Below are 13,292 nucleotides of genomic sequence, written 5' to 3'. Positions count from 1 at the left end.
CGGTACAATCATTATTCAGTAAGAAAATTTTTCCGAGATTTCACTCTACAAACCATCAATAGCATACCGAAGCCTCTGTGATAGCTAGAAAATAATGTTTGGATTGGGAATTAGCAACACCCCAAACTATAGCACTACAGTCAGAGTTCAAACGCATAAATCTCGCGGAGCCGGAACATCAATTAGCGGTCAATTTTTAGCGTTTATGCTAAATTCTACCCCGCATCTGCCGAGGCCAGACCGGTTGGAGACACGTTGTCAAAAAAAGAGGTGTTAGAATTAATCTTTGTCAGCTGCAGTACCGACGAAAGGGGATTCTAGGGTGACTGTATTGATTGTTGATCAACCAAATATATAGGCATGATATGTCGGTGAAATATGTAAAATAAATATTCTGAAGTTCTACTAATTATCTTATAATATTTTCATCACAAAACTTTGGTATTGGGTCACATCTGGATCGCTTTACGGTAGTTTCACCTCTTCTTATCCCGGATCGACCAACGAAATTTTAGGGAGTGATTGGCGCATGGTCGTGATTTTGGCTATAACAGATAGCTCGCCGCTCACGGGTGCCAGTTTTTCCGTGCAGCTCCAGGCGATAAGGTTCTCGGTTTTTACTGACAGCAAAATTTAATTCAAAATTTAAAAATGAAATTCTTTTTTGCGGTAAGTTTGAAATTCTTTTTGAAGAACATTATTTCGTGTCGGTTTGAGTATTGTGCGAGTGATGTGAAGTGAAGGATACAGTTATTCATGTGTGAATAAAATGAAGGAATAAGTCACTTTTTAGTAATTCACCGTAAAAAGGAAATAGAATGTGCACCGATATTGCGCTAAAGTGATTCGATACTATTGCTATAAATACGTTTGTTCGATAACCATGAGTGAGCATACCAACCGTACGGGTTGTTTTAGACAGCCCGGATTTTCAGGAGTGGTGTCAAGATAAAATCTGTCCGGATTTTGTCCAGATTCTTCAAAATGATCAAAGGGGCCATCCACATACCACGTGGAAAGATTTTTAACGATTTTGACCCCCCCCTCCCTCTCCGAGGACAACTGCCCCTATAATATTGTATGGACCCTATATATATTGTATGCCCCTATATATATTGTATGGACCGTGGACATTAGCCAACCTCCCCCCCCCCCTCCCAAAGCTGTCCACGTGGTGTGTGGATGGCCCCAAAAATATACTGGAACTAACGATAATCTCAGAGTGTTATGAGTTTTTGAAGACCCAACCGGATTTAAAAATTGCATCTCAGAAAAAAGTACATATATGCATTCAAGCCAAAAGATGAAACCCCCGTTATAGTCTAAAAAAAGGCTTTGTTTTAATTTTGTTTTCATCAAACTTTGAAGATAATACATAACGCCCGAGTTTTATTAACTGACTATCCAATAAAGTTAAAATTTAAGAAAATGTTTCAGTTTTTTTTAATTTAGAAGATGGAATGCTTTCCTAGACTAGTACCTACAAAAACAAAGTCTTATTATCAATTTTGCATTTCTCCGATAGGTCGTCTGCCTATTTGCTCTAGTAATGAGCGTCAGCCTCGCCATGCCAGCCGTCAACGATGAAAGCTTCGTGGCAATCCCCTCGGAGGCCGTTCTGATGAATGCAGCCGAAAACCCACAGGATCCGCAAGGCACTTTCGGACTGCTGCTACTGAAGAAGAAACTGCTCCTACTCGGTTAGAGTTCGAGCAACAGATATTTTAGTGCTAATGAAAGCAATGATACTATGACAAAACAAAGTTATTTTAAGACACAATCGTAAAATAAAAATGACAAAACTACCAACAACAACGATAAACTGTCAAACCGCCGATGCAGCCTGAATGGCACGATAATGCGTTGATAATGCTAATTCATATCAAGCTTGTCATTCGAATAAATATCTTCTGAACAACTGGTTTGTCTTCACTTTGCATTGAATGAAAGAAAAAAAAGATCCCCATAGCGCATTCAAAGTTGGTCACATATTCGCGAGAAACTTGTTTTGTTCCAGTCTCTGATTTTGGCTTATGTGTATCTTTAAAATTTGCCTTTAGTTTTTTTTTGAAGTAGAATACTTCTCTCAGGAAGTTCGGCTACATAGGGATGTGAAATGAAAATCTAAAACCGAAAAAAGTGAAAAATATGTCCAATTTCAAATGCTAATAAATCGGTTAGTATTCGATGGATTCCCTTCGTTCTTGCAGCAATAGATTGGAAAATCTTCTAAGATTCTTCCCAAAATAAGATAATTGTAATTTTATTATTCACACTATTGTACTATTGAAAATAGTCAAGCCTTGTCAAAACGAAAAATTCGACCTCTGATTGGTCGTTATATGCTTGCTTCCCAAGCACGGTCGTCAGGATCATATACCTTGCAATTGAAAACATGCTATTTGGCCTATATTGGCCTGTTTCAGCCGGAGCCGCTCATAATAGTTCCAGACAGCGACAACAGCAGTCGTCCTTCCTTAGCAGCAGCACTAGCCCTGAGGTTGGTCACCACGTCTCAGGAGCAGCGCGGTTTTTCTCAGCGTGTGTCGCCAGACAGCCATTATTCTCCCCGTGTTGGGGCAGCATGAAGATTGCCATCAGGAAATCCAATTTTGGAAATCAAAATGCCTTTTTCAAGGCAAATAAACAAGTCATTGAAAGTTGATAATTTTTGTCAACTGTACTTTTACAACTTTTTACTTTTACTTTATTTAGTAAACCCCCCACTGTAGGGGCAGCGCAAAGGCTGCGATCAGCATAACCAACTTTGAATAACAAACTGCCCTGTTAGACCGCATTCACAAAGACAGTTAGTTCGACTATGCAGAGCTAATATGAAGTCGATTCAATCAATCAGCAGTAACAGAATTTGGTCGTCTCTCAGTTGCCAAGTTGCAACATGATGCAACACGCAACAACGAGCAAACGAAATCGCTTGATGTTACAAACCGCAATAAGATACGGGTTAAAACCGTTGCGTGTGTGAGAGCACCATCGGTGTTTATTCGCTGGATACAAAAATCAAATGCGAATTGTGGAATAATTTGTCTAAAGAACATAAGGAAATGGTAAACCTGAACTGAAAGACGTAGCACCCTTCGGCTATAAAAGTGTGTTTCTGGGAAAACTAGCTACATTCATTAGTCGGAAGGTGAACTGGATGGACCGTCCACAACGTTGACAGCAGTAACAGCAGATTTCGGCACTCAGCAGTAACAGACCATAGCAGCGGGTTGCGCCTGTGGTTGCCTTCAAATTAAACAAATCACTTGCCCTGTGGTTGGTCATCACGTCTCAGAAGCAGCGCGGTTCTTCTCAGCGTGTGTCGCCAGACTGCCATTATTCCCCCACTGTTGGGGCAACATGAAGATTGCAATCAGGAAATCCAATTTTGGAAATCAAAATGCCTTTTTCAAGGCAAATAAACAAGTCATTGAAAGTTAATAATTTTTGTCAACGCAAGCAAGCATTCTGTGTTGCATCCTAGCAATTAAAATCTGTCGCACCCATCGAATTTACTGAATGTGAAATAGCTTCTAAAGTGCATGTTGTCCGTGTATCTTAATTCCTACAATGTTATGGCAGCTTAAAAGTTGTTAAAGGCAAATAAACAAATAATTGAAGGTTAACAACTTTCTGGCATCAACACAAGCAGACATTCTGTGCGGGATGCAATCAAATTCTGTTGTAGTTGTCTAATTTTTATTTTTACTTTATTTAGTAAACCCCCCACTGTAGGGGCAGCGCAAAGGCTGCAATCAGCATGACCAACTTTGAATAACAAACTATTAACGTTTATTCACTAAAAATTCATCCAATTCAAAACAGGTTTTTGTCTGAGTACAACAATGTGCACAAAAATAATAGGAGGGTTGTGTGCAAAGCCACGACCGCAAGGTTGAAGTAGAATACTTTTACAAGAAAGATGACCCGGCTGCTTGCGTGTCAGTCATTTTGAAGTAGAATACTTCTCTCAGGAAGTTCGGCTACATAGGGATGTGAAATGAAAATCTAAAACCGATAAAAGTGAAAAATATGTCCAATTTCAAATGCCCATAAATCGGTTAGTATTCGATGAATTTCCTTTGTTCATGCAGCAATAGATTGGAAAATCTTCTAAGATTCTTCCCAAATGAAGATAATTGTAATTTTATCATTCAAACTATTGTACTATTGAAAATAGTCAAGCCTTGTCAAGACGGAAAATTCGACCTCCGATTGGTCGTTATATGGTTGCTTTCCAAACACGGTCGACAGAATCATATACCCTGCAATTTAAAATATGCTTTTAAAATTTATGCAAAATATGCTATTTAAAATAGCGGATAGCAATATAGCATAATAGCAATAGATAGCACACTAGTTGCAGCGGATCTCAGCATCGATAGCAGTTAGGCCAGCGGATGCAAGGGCAGCGGATACCAATGGCAGCATATAGCGGCCACAACTCTGGCATGGCTACGGATAGCGTAGCAGTTACAGCGGGTACATCAGACCATGACGCATTTATGCAATAATTGAATGAAAATTGCAATTGCAACAGTCGGCCTTTTTCAAGGCTACTAAATGTTTTTGGAAGAGCATAATGAATGGTTATCAATAAACTGCAACTGAGGTTTGATGCAAATGCACAGCAGTGTGATGTTATTACAATTTGTTGATACTGTGCTTAACAAGCGGTATATACGAAACAAATTCGATTTCAAAATGACTGACACGCAAGCAGCCGGGTTATCTTTCTTGTAAAAGTATTCTACTTCAACCTTGCGGTCGTGACTTTGAACACAACCCTCCTGTGATTTTTTATTTTTATTAGTTTATTGTATCTATTTCAGTCATAGACTGTTTTTTGTTTGTAAAGTCTAGTTTAGATTTGCAAATAAACGAGTTAGAAGATAAACCACGGTCTTTTTTACTACACTATATGAAATAGACAATAATGCGTTTCAAATATGTGGTTTAAACGTGTTATTGTGAATTAGAAGAAAAAATGACGAAGCAGAGATTTGTTTATACAAAAATTACTCCACATGTCCCATTTAAGCTTCCATTCACAAAAAAGCGACATCACGAATGGGTTATTTCCAATGTAATAAAATTTACTTAAAAATTAACGGAAAATGAATTTTCTCGCTGATCTACAAGATTGGTAATTCAATTGTTGTTGCAAATGTTTTTGTGCTTATTTTTGTTTATTCTATTAAAAAAAAATTTTCAGTGCAAGATCTTCAAATTTATTTTTCAAATATTTTGAAAGTAAACTTCAGACAAATCGCTAGAAGTCATCTTCTGACAACTTTCGTCTAATTCTAGTTTTCACCGCACATTCAAGAGAACACAGAAAGTTTTTATTGGAAATTTTGTTTCCAAACTTTGATTTGCTTAGATAAATTTTAGGCAACTTAATTGTCTATCTAAAAAAACTTGTTTTGAAAGACCGTTTTTTTTTTCAAACCACTCTTTTGTACTGCGGCTTAGTAGCAGTTTTTTGAACGAGGAAGACCTCAAAGTCTGCGTGCTGTACAAGCCCTTGGAGTGGCAGGAGATTATAACCAATTTGGTCCGAAGGTTGACCAAGAAAAACTTCATCTTCTAGTTGTAGCAGCAAACCGTAAAAATCAAATCGATTACCGCGTTGTTGGTTACTTAGCATCGTAATATAGTTAAATTTTTTTATCTGATTTGATCTGATTATTGTTACTCCTTTGACGTAGGCCTACGTCTTACCGCTCTGCGGAAACTAAAACCAAGGTGTGACGTCGTAATGAAATATTTCAAACGGTAATACTTCTGTAGCCACAAAAGGTCAACTAATGTTTGCTTCCATGAGCTTAGACTATTTTACTGTTCTGACGGTAAAGCGTTTTCAAGATGTCCGTAACAACCTCCTTTATTAGACAATTAAACTATTTGCTGTTAGAATGTTTTTAAAACTAATGTCACACTGGGACCAGGGTTGCCACATTTATTTTGTAGCGAGCAAACTAAGAACGTTGGACGGAAAAAATCTTTTTTTGCAGAATACATTAAAACAAATCATCATTTTTTGCTTTAGCTTTTTTTTTTTGGGTTTAAATTTATAATTAGGCGATAATCACTCAATGTATTAACTGAACACAGTATTATTCATTTTTCTCTACATGATGTGTTAACATGTTTAAGTTAAAGATTTTCGTAAATTTAATATTAGTAACTTCTCCTTGGCGGGCAACGTAGCTTTCAGCTTCTAAAATTGACCTCATTAGCTTGAGGCCATGCGATTCCTGGCTTTAGACTTGTTACAATTATATATGGAAAATATGCGTTCTACACAAACCGAATAATGTGGAATTATTAAAAAATTCTCACAAACGATTGCAATAACGGAAACATGAATTTACCATCCCATCAGTAAATCGTCCAGTCAAAAAGTTTATTCTAGCGTCCGAAAGTCGTTATTTAGCCCTTGTCGGTCAGTTACTGTTACGAATTTGAGAAATTGTAGCATCGAATCGTTTAAAATTTTTCCTATTTCACGAACGTTTTAGGATTGATAGAAGCTGCCGTTTTACCCACAGAATCTAGGACTAGGCTTCACGGTAATTAAATAACTATACATATTTTTTGGATACAATTCAAGAGAAACCGATTTTTTTTTCATAAAAATCATCGGGGCCAGCCGCGTGAAACCATTTCCTATCATTTGGAGGATGAACCTCTCAGGATTCCAGACGTCATGCAATTTTGGGACATGGGACATATACATGTCCCATTAATGTAAAAAAACCACAAATAATAGATACGAGCGACTCAAAATTGTTGAATCAACCCAATAGAAAGCAGCATATTTTAACGCTAATCGATAGGGGAAAAAGTCAAAAGTCCAAATAGTGACTGTTTTTTTTTTGCCTCAGGATAGTTGAAAGTTCTCATTTTCTTCGCAGAAGCAGGTGAATCGTGGATTCCCGTGCTATATCGTTTTGATTCAAACTTTGAACAGTCTCAAACTCCGAACACTTTTCAATAAAAATCGAATTATTATAGTGTGATAAAACGAGTGATTATTATATACCATTTCGTTTCTTGGAATGTCCTTCACCCAGTGATGTACAGCTTGTTACTGTTGGGCAACTTCCGGGGAATCAGCAGGCGTCGAAAAAAGTGACAGTCAGTATTCAGACGGTTTGCTTATCTATCTCTTAGCGATTACGTTGGAGTGTTCGGAATTTGAATCAAAGCCGATTTCCAAATTCTGTACAAAATGTACAAAACGTGTTCAAATTTTTATAAATAACGCTCAGCTGCAACAATAATAAAATAACCAACATGCTGAACCTTTAAGATCGATGAGAAAGTTCATTTTCGTTGATTTTTCAGTGCATGAAGTTCATCATAGCTTTAGTGTTCGAAATTTGATGCAAAACTAAAATTTCAGTATTTACACCAAAAATTGAGGATTTTTTTCGAAAACTGATAATAACCGTTTATGAGTTATTTCAAAAAGCAACCAGCGCGAAAAAACTATATTAAAATTAGAAAAAAAAAAAAACAAAAACATAAGTTTGTTTAGAAGTATCATTCAGAGTTACACTGTAAAAAATAGTGCTAATAGATGAAACATTTCATATCTACGTGGAATACACCTGCGTTTCAGTTCACCTCAGATTTCAATGGCTACACACGTCAAATGCCGTTAAAATACCGTGGATTCCAATAAGAATCGATATGGGTCGACATGAAAGAATGATTAGGTTCGTTTATTGACACTCATATGTAATAAGCATCAGGGATTAACGTGCGATTTATTTAACTATAACTATAACTCGTATAACTCGAACAAAAATATATTTTTAGTCTGAAAATGTACCATGATCGGAACAATTTTGCATATGCGAAATTGCTTCACTATATAACGAAAATTTATTTCAATTATTTACCAGTATAATCAAACAACTTCTCTTGATGATGTTCAGAAAGTTTCATTTAGATTTCTAGAGAGGAAACTGGACGTTGGCTTTTTTCCATACAATTTTGAGGTTATATTTCTTTTCACTTGACGATTTTGATCGTAAAAATCGAAGCTTCCACTTATTAAGGAGCGCTCGAATTGCTACTCTATGCATACGTTAGCGGTGCAAACAATCGATCAAAATTTCATCAAATGATTTTTGGAAAAATAACTTGTAAAATTCGGGCAACGAAGTTTCACTTTAAGTAACACTAGGTCTCTTGGTACGATTCTAGCACAACAAGCCAGTCGACGAAGGTTCGAGTCTCGGCTCGGAAAAGACTGTTATAGTGTCAGTAAAATCGTAGAGCTAGCCCCGCGATTGACCTGTATACCTAAACAGTTGGTCGCGAAGTCCGTGTATATAAACAGAAGGTCAAGTCCCGAATCGGAATGTAGCACCAAGGCTTTGCTTCGCTTTATTAGTAAAAAAGTTTTAAAAAATCACAGGGGGGGGTTGTGTTCAAAGCCACGACCGCAAGGTTGAAGTAGAATACTTTTGCAAGAAAGATAACCCGGCTGCTTGCGTGTCAGTCATTTTGAAATCGAATACCGCTTGTTAAGCACAGTATCAACAAATTGTAATAACATCACACTGCTGTGCATTTGCATCAAACCTCAGTTGCAGTTTATTAATAACCATTCATTATGCTCTTCCAAAAACATTTAGTAGCCTTGAAAAAGGCCGACTGCTGCAATTGCAATTTTCATTCAATTATTTCATAAATGCGTCATGGTCTGATGTACCCGCTGTAACTGCTACGCTATCCGTAGCCATGCCAGAGTTGTGGCCGCTATATGCTGCCATTGGTATCCACTGCCCTTGCATCCGCTGGCCGAACTGCTATCGATGCTGAGATCCGCTGCAACTAGTGTGCTATCTATTGCTATTATGCTATATTGCTATCCGCTATTTTAAATAGCATATTTTGCATAAATTTTAAAAGCATATTTTAAATTGCAGGGTATATGATTCTGTCGACCGTGTTTGGAAAGCAACCATATAACGACCAATCGGAGGTCGAATTTTCCGTCTTGACAAGGCTTGACTATTTTCAATAGTACAATAGTTTGAATGATAAAATTACAATTATCTTCATTTGGGAAGAATCTTAGAAGATTTTCCAATCTATTGCTGCATGAACAAAGGAAATTCATCGAATACTAACCGATTTATGAGCATTTGAAATTGGACATATTTTTCACTTTTATCGGTTTTGGATTTTCATTTCACATCCCTATGTAGCCGAACTTCCTGAGAGAAGTATTCTACTTCAAAATGACTGACACGCAAGCAGCCGGGTCATCTTTCTTGTAAAAGTATTCTACTTCAACCTTGCGGTCGTGGCTTTGCACACAACCCTCCTATTATTTTTGTGCACATTGTTGTACTCAGACAAAAACCTGTTTTGAATTGGATGAATTTTTAGTGAATAAACGTTAATCGTTTGTTATTCAAAGTTGGTCATGCTGATTGCAGCCTTTGCGCTGCCCCTACAGTGGGGGGTTTACTGAATAAAGTAAAAATAAAAATTAGACAACTACAACAGAATTTGATTGCATCCCGCACAGAATGTCTGCTTGTGTTGATGCCAGAAAATTATTAACCTTCAATTATTTGTTTATTTGCCTTGAAAAAAAGTAGGAGGGTGGTATTCAAGACACGACCGCATGACGTTGACTACCGTTTTCTTAAAAAAAAAATCACAGGAGGGTTGTGTGCAAAGCCACGACCGCAAGGTTGAAGTAGAATACTTTTACAAGGAAGATAACCCGGCTGTTTGCGTGTCAGTCATTTTGAAATCGGATTGGTTTCGTATATACCGCTTGTTAAGCACAGTATCAACAAATCGCAATAAACATCACACTGCTGTGTATTTTCAGCAGCATAAAACCTCAGTTGCGGTTTAATAATAACCATTCATTATGCTCTTCCAAAAACATTTAGTAGCCTTGAAAAAGGTCGATTGCTGCAATTGCAATTTTCATTCAATTATTGCATAAATGCTTTATGGTCAGATATACCCACTGCAACTGCTACGCTAATCGTAGCCATGCCACAGTTGTGGCCGCTATACGCTGCCATTGGTATCCGCTGTCCCTGCATCAACTAGTGCGCCATCCATTGCTCCGCCGCTATCCGCTATCGCTGGTATCCACTGCACTGCTACTGCTAAGGGATGACTGCTGTTGTCGCTGTCTAGAACTATTATAAGCGGCTTCGGCTGAAACAGGCTCTTATATAGGCCAAATAGCATATTTTCAATTGCAAGGTGTATGATTCTGTCGACTGTGCTTGGGAAGCAATCATGTAACGACCAATCAGAGGTCGAATTTTGCGTTTTGACAAGGCTTGACTATTTTCATTAGTACAATAGTTTGAATAATAAAATTAAAATTATCTTCATTTGGGATGAATCTTAGAAGATTTTCCAATCTACTGCTGCAAGAACGAAGAAAATCCATCGAATACTAACCGATTCATTAGCATTTGAAATTGGACATATTTTTAACTTTTTTCGGTTTTAGATTTTCATTTTACATCCCTATGTAGCCGAACTTCCTGAGAGAAGTATTCTACTTCAAAAATATTCCATTGAAGCAAATAGTAGAGGGAATTGCAACGCTTCTTTTACAAAACTTCTGTAACAAAATTTCGAGGCTCCAAAAGGTACCAGTTTCCGATTATTCTCGTCCAGAATTCCAGCCATTTTAGTATTTTGCAGTAGCCATTTATTACTAACAGCCACCAGCATAACGGGTGAAACCGGCACGAGATGACCGGTACTATTTTGTCTTTCCTCCTTTCAGCTGCTAACACCTAGCGCTGTCGTGAAATTAACATCAACATAAACATGCATTTTTGCAAGGTTTTTTTCCGCTAGCAACAGCAATTGTAAAACATAAAATTCAACTAACCGCTTCTATTATAAAACTGCGAGGCACCAAAAGGTGCCAGTTGCCGATTTCTTGTTTACTGGTTTCCGTCCAGAATTCCAGCCATTTTAGTATTTTGCAGTAGCCACCAGCATCACGGGTCAAACCGGCACGAGATGACCAGTACTATTTTGTTTTTCCTCCTTTTAGCTGCTAACACCGAGCGTCCGTATGTACCCGGTACGGTTTAATAATGAAACTGATGGGGTGAAATGTTCGAACGATACGTTTTATACCACGGCTTCGTCAGATAATTAGAAAGAGGGAGGGGCTACATAGATGATGGAATGGTAGAGACAAATGTTTCTTGAAAGCTGCGCCGGCCGCTGTCATAATATTACCACCAACACAAACATGCATTTTTGCAAGGTTTTTTCCGCTAGCAGCAGCATTTGGTAAAACAGAAAATTCAATTAGCCGCTTCTGTACCAAAATTTCGAGGCACCAAAAGGTGCCAGTTGCCGATTATAGTTTCCTGGTTAGTCCGTCCAGAATTCCAGCCATTTAAGTGTTTTGCAGTAGCCATTTACTACTAAAGCCACCAGCATTACGGGTGAAACCGGCACGAGATGACCGGTACTATTTTGTATTTCCTCCTTTCAGCTGCTATCACCTAGCGTCCGCATGTCACTGGTGCGGTTTTGGAATCAGCATGATGGGGCGCCGGCCGCTGTCGTAAAATTAACACCAACAAAAAGATGCATATTTGCAAGGTTTTTTCCGCTAGCAGCAGCATAAACATCGGAAACAGAAAGTGACAACAACAATAACAACAAAGTCAGATCGATTGTATCCGTTAGTGTCGACTGTGCTTGGGAAGAGAGGTAGTGATTGGCTGCGCGGTATGATTTAGACAATCGATCAATCAGAGAAATAGTTATCGGTTTCCGTTATACTCTACTAAATTTTTTGGAAATAAATATTGAAATTCAGTCCGCAAATATATATTTCGACTGTGACGTACAGTCCACATAAGCACTGAGGAAGACTGTACATCACAGTCGAAATATATATTTGCGGACTGAATTTCAATATTTATTTCCAAAAAATTTAGTAGAGTATAACGGAAACCGATAACTATTTCTCTGATTGATCTCAATCACTCTGCTAAGACGCTCGTTATAGATTTTCTAGATTAGACAATCGATATTAATTACCAATTTTTCAATAGTGTATCTCAAACAATAGTTTGTTTTTGTTACATAAATTTAACCGTAAAAGAATTTCTGATCGATTGATGCCAAAACCTCGAAAACCTGATTATAGATGACTGCAAAATAAGCGCTCAAAACCTGACCACTTTTCTCTGGTTTTCCCTGGTTGAATTACTAGATTTTCAAATTCAGGGGCCTAACTTCGATATAGACGTTAGTCAACGTCAAAAGCATTTTGCGGTTCAAGATCGGTTGCTGATTACAACTTTTAAGCTGCCATAACATTGGGGGAATTAAGATACACGGACAACATGCACTATGGAAGCTATTTCACATTCAGTAAACTCGACGGGTGCGACAGATTTAAATTGCTAGGATGCAACACAGAATGCTTGCTTGCGTTGACAAAAATTATTAACTTTCAATGACTTGTTTATTTGCCTTGAAAAAGGCATTTTGATTTCCAAAATTGGATTTCCTGATTGCAATCTTCATGTTGCCCCAACAGTGGGGGAATAATGGCAGTCTGGCGACACACGCTGAGAAGAACCGCGCTGCTTCTGAGACGTGATGACCAACCACAGGGCAAGTGATTTGTTTAATTTGAAGGCAACCACAGGCGCAACCCGCTGCTATGGTCTGTTACTGCTGAGTGCCGATATCTGCTGTTACTGCTGTCAACGTTGTGGACGGTCCATCCAGTTCACCTTCCGACTAATGAATGTAGCTAGTTTTCCCAGAAACACACTTTTATAGCCGAATGGTGCTACGTCTTTCAGTTCAGGTTTACCATTTCCTTATGTTCTTTAGACATATTATTCCACAATCCGCATTTGATTTTTGTATCCAGCGAATAAACACTGATGGTGCTCTCACACACGCAACGGTTTTAACCCGTATCTTATTGCGGTTTGTAACATCAAGCGATTTCGTTTGCTCGTTGTTGCGTGTTGCATCATGTTGCAACTTGGCAACTGAGAGACGACCAAATTCTGTTACTGCTGATTGATTGAATCGACTTCATATTAGCTCTGCATAGTCGAACTAACTGTCTTTGTGAATGCGATCTAACAGGGCAGTTTGTTATTCAAAGTTGGTTATGCTGATCGCAGCCTTTGCGCTGCCCCTACAGTGGGCGGTTTACTAAATAAAGTAAAAGTAAAAAGTTGTAAAAGTACAGTTGACAAAAATTATTAACTTTCAATGATTTGTTT

At 38.0% G+C, this 13,292-nt stretch overlaps 1 long non-coding RNA gene across 1 annotated transcript; it reads left to right on the top strand.

The window, feature by feature from the left end:
* Positions 1-574: 574 nt before the first annotated feature.
* Positions 575-1,918, top strand: LOC129725642 (uncharacterized). The gene is made up of 2 exons (XR_008728133.1): positions 575-669; positions 1,526-1,918. It is a non-coding gene; the product is annotated as an uncharacterized LOC129725642 (long non-coding RNA).
* Positions 1,919-13,292: the final 11,374 nt, after the last annotated feature.

The sequence above is a fragment of the Wyeomyia smithii genome, chromosome 2 (genome assembly GCF_029784165.1).
Source record: "Wyeomyia smithii strain HCP4-BCI-WySm-NY-G18 chromosome 2, ASM2978416v1, whole genome shotgun sequence".
Taxonomy (NCBI): Eukaryota; Metazoa; Arthropoda; class Insecta; order Diptera; family Culicidae; genus Wyeomyia; species Wyeomyia smithii.
The sequence above is the reverse complement of the archived record's forward strand: the minus strand, read 5'-3'. Positions and strand labels throughout refer to the sequence as shown.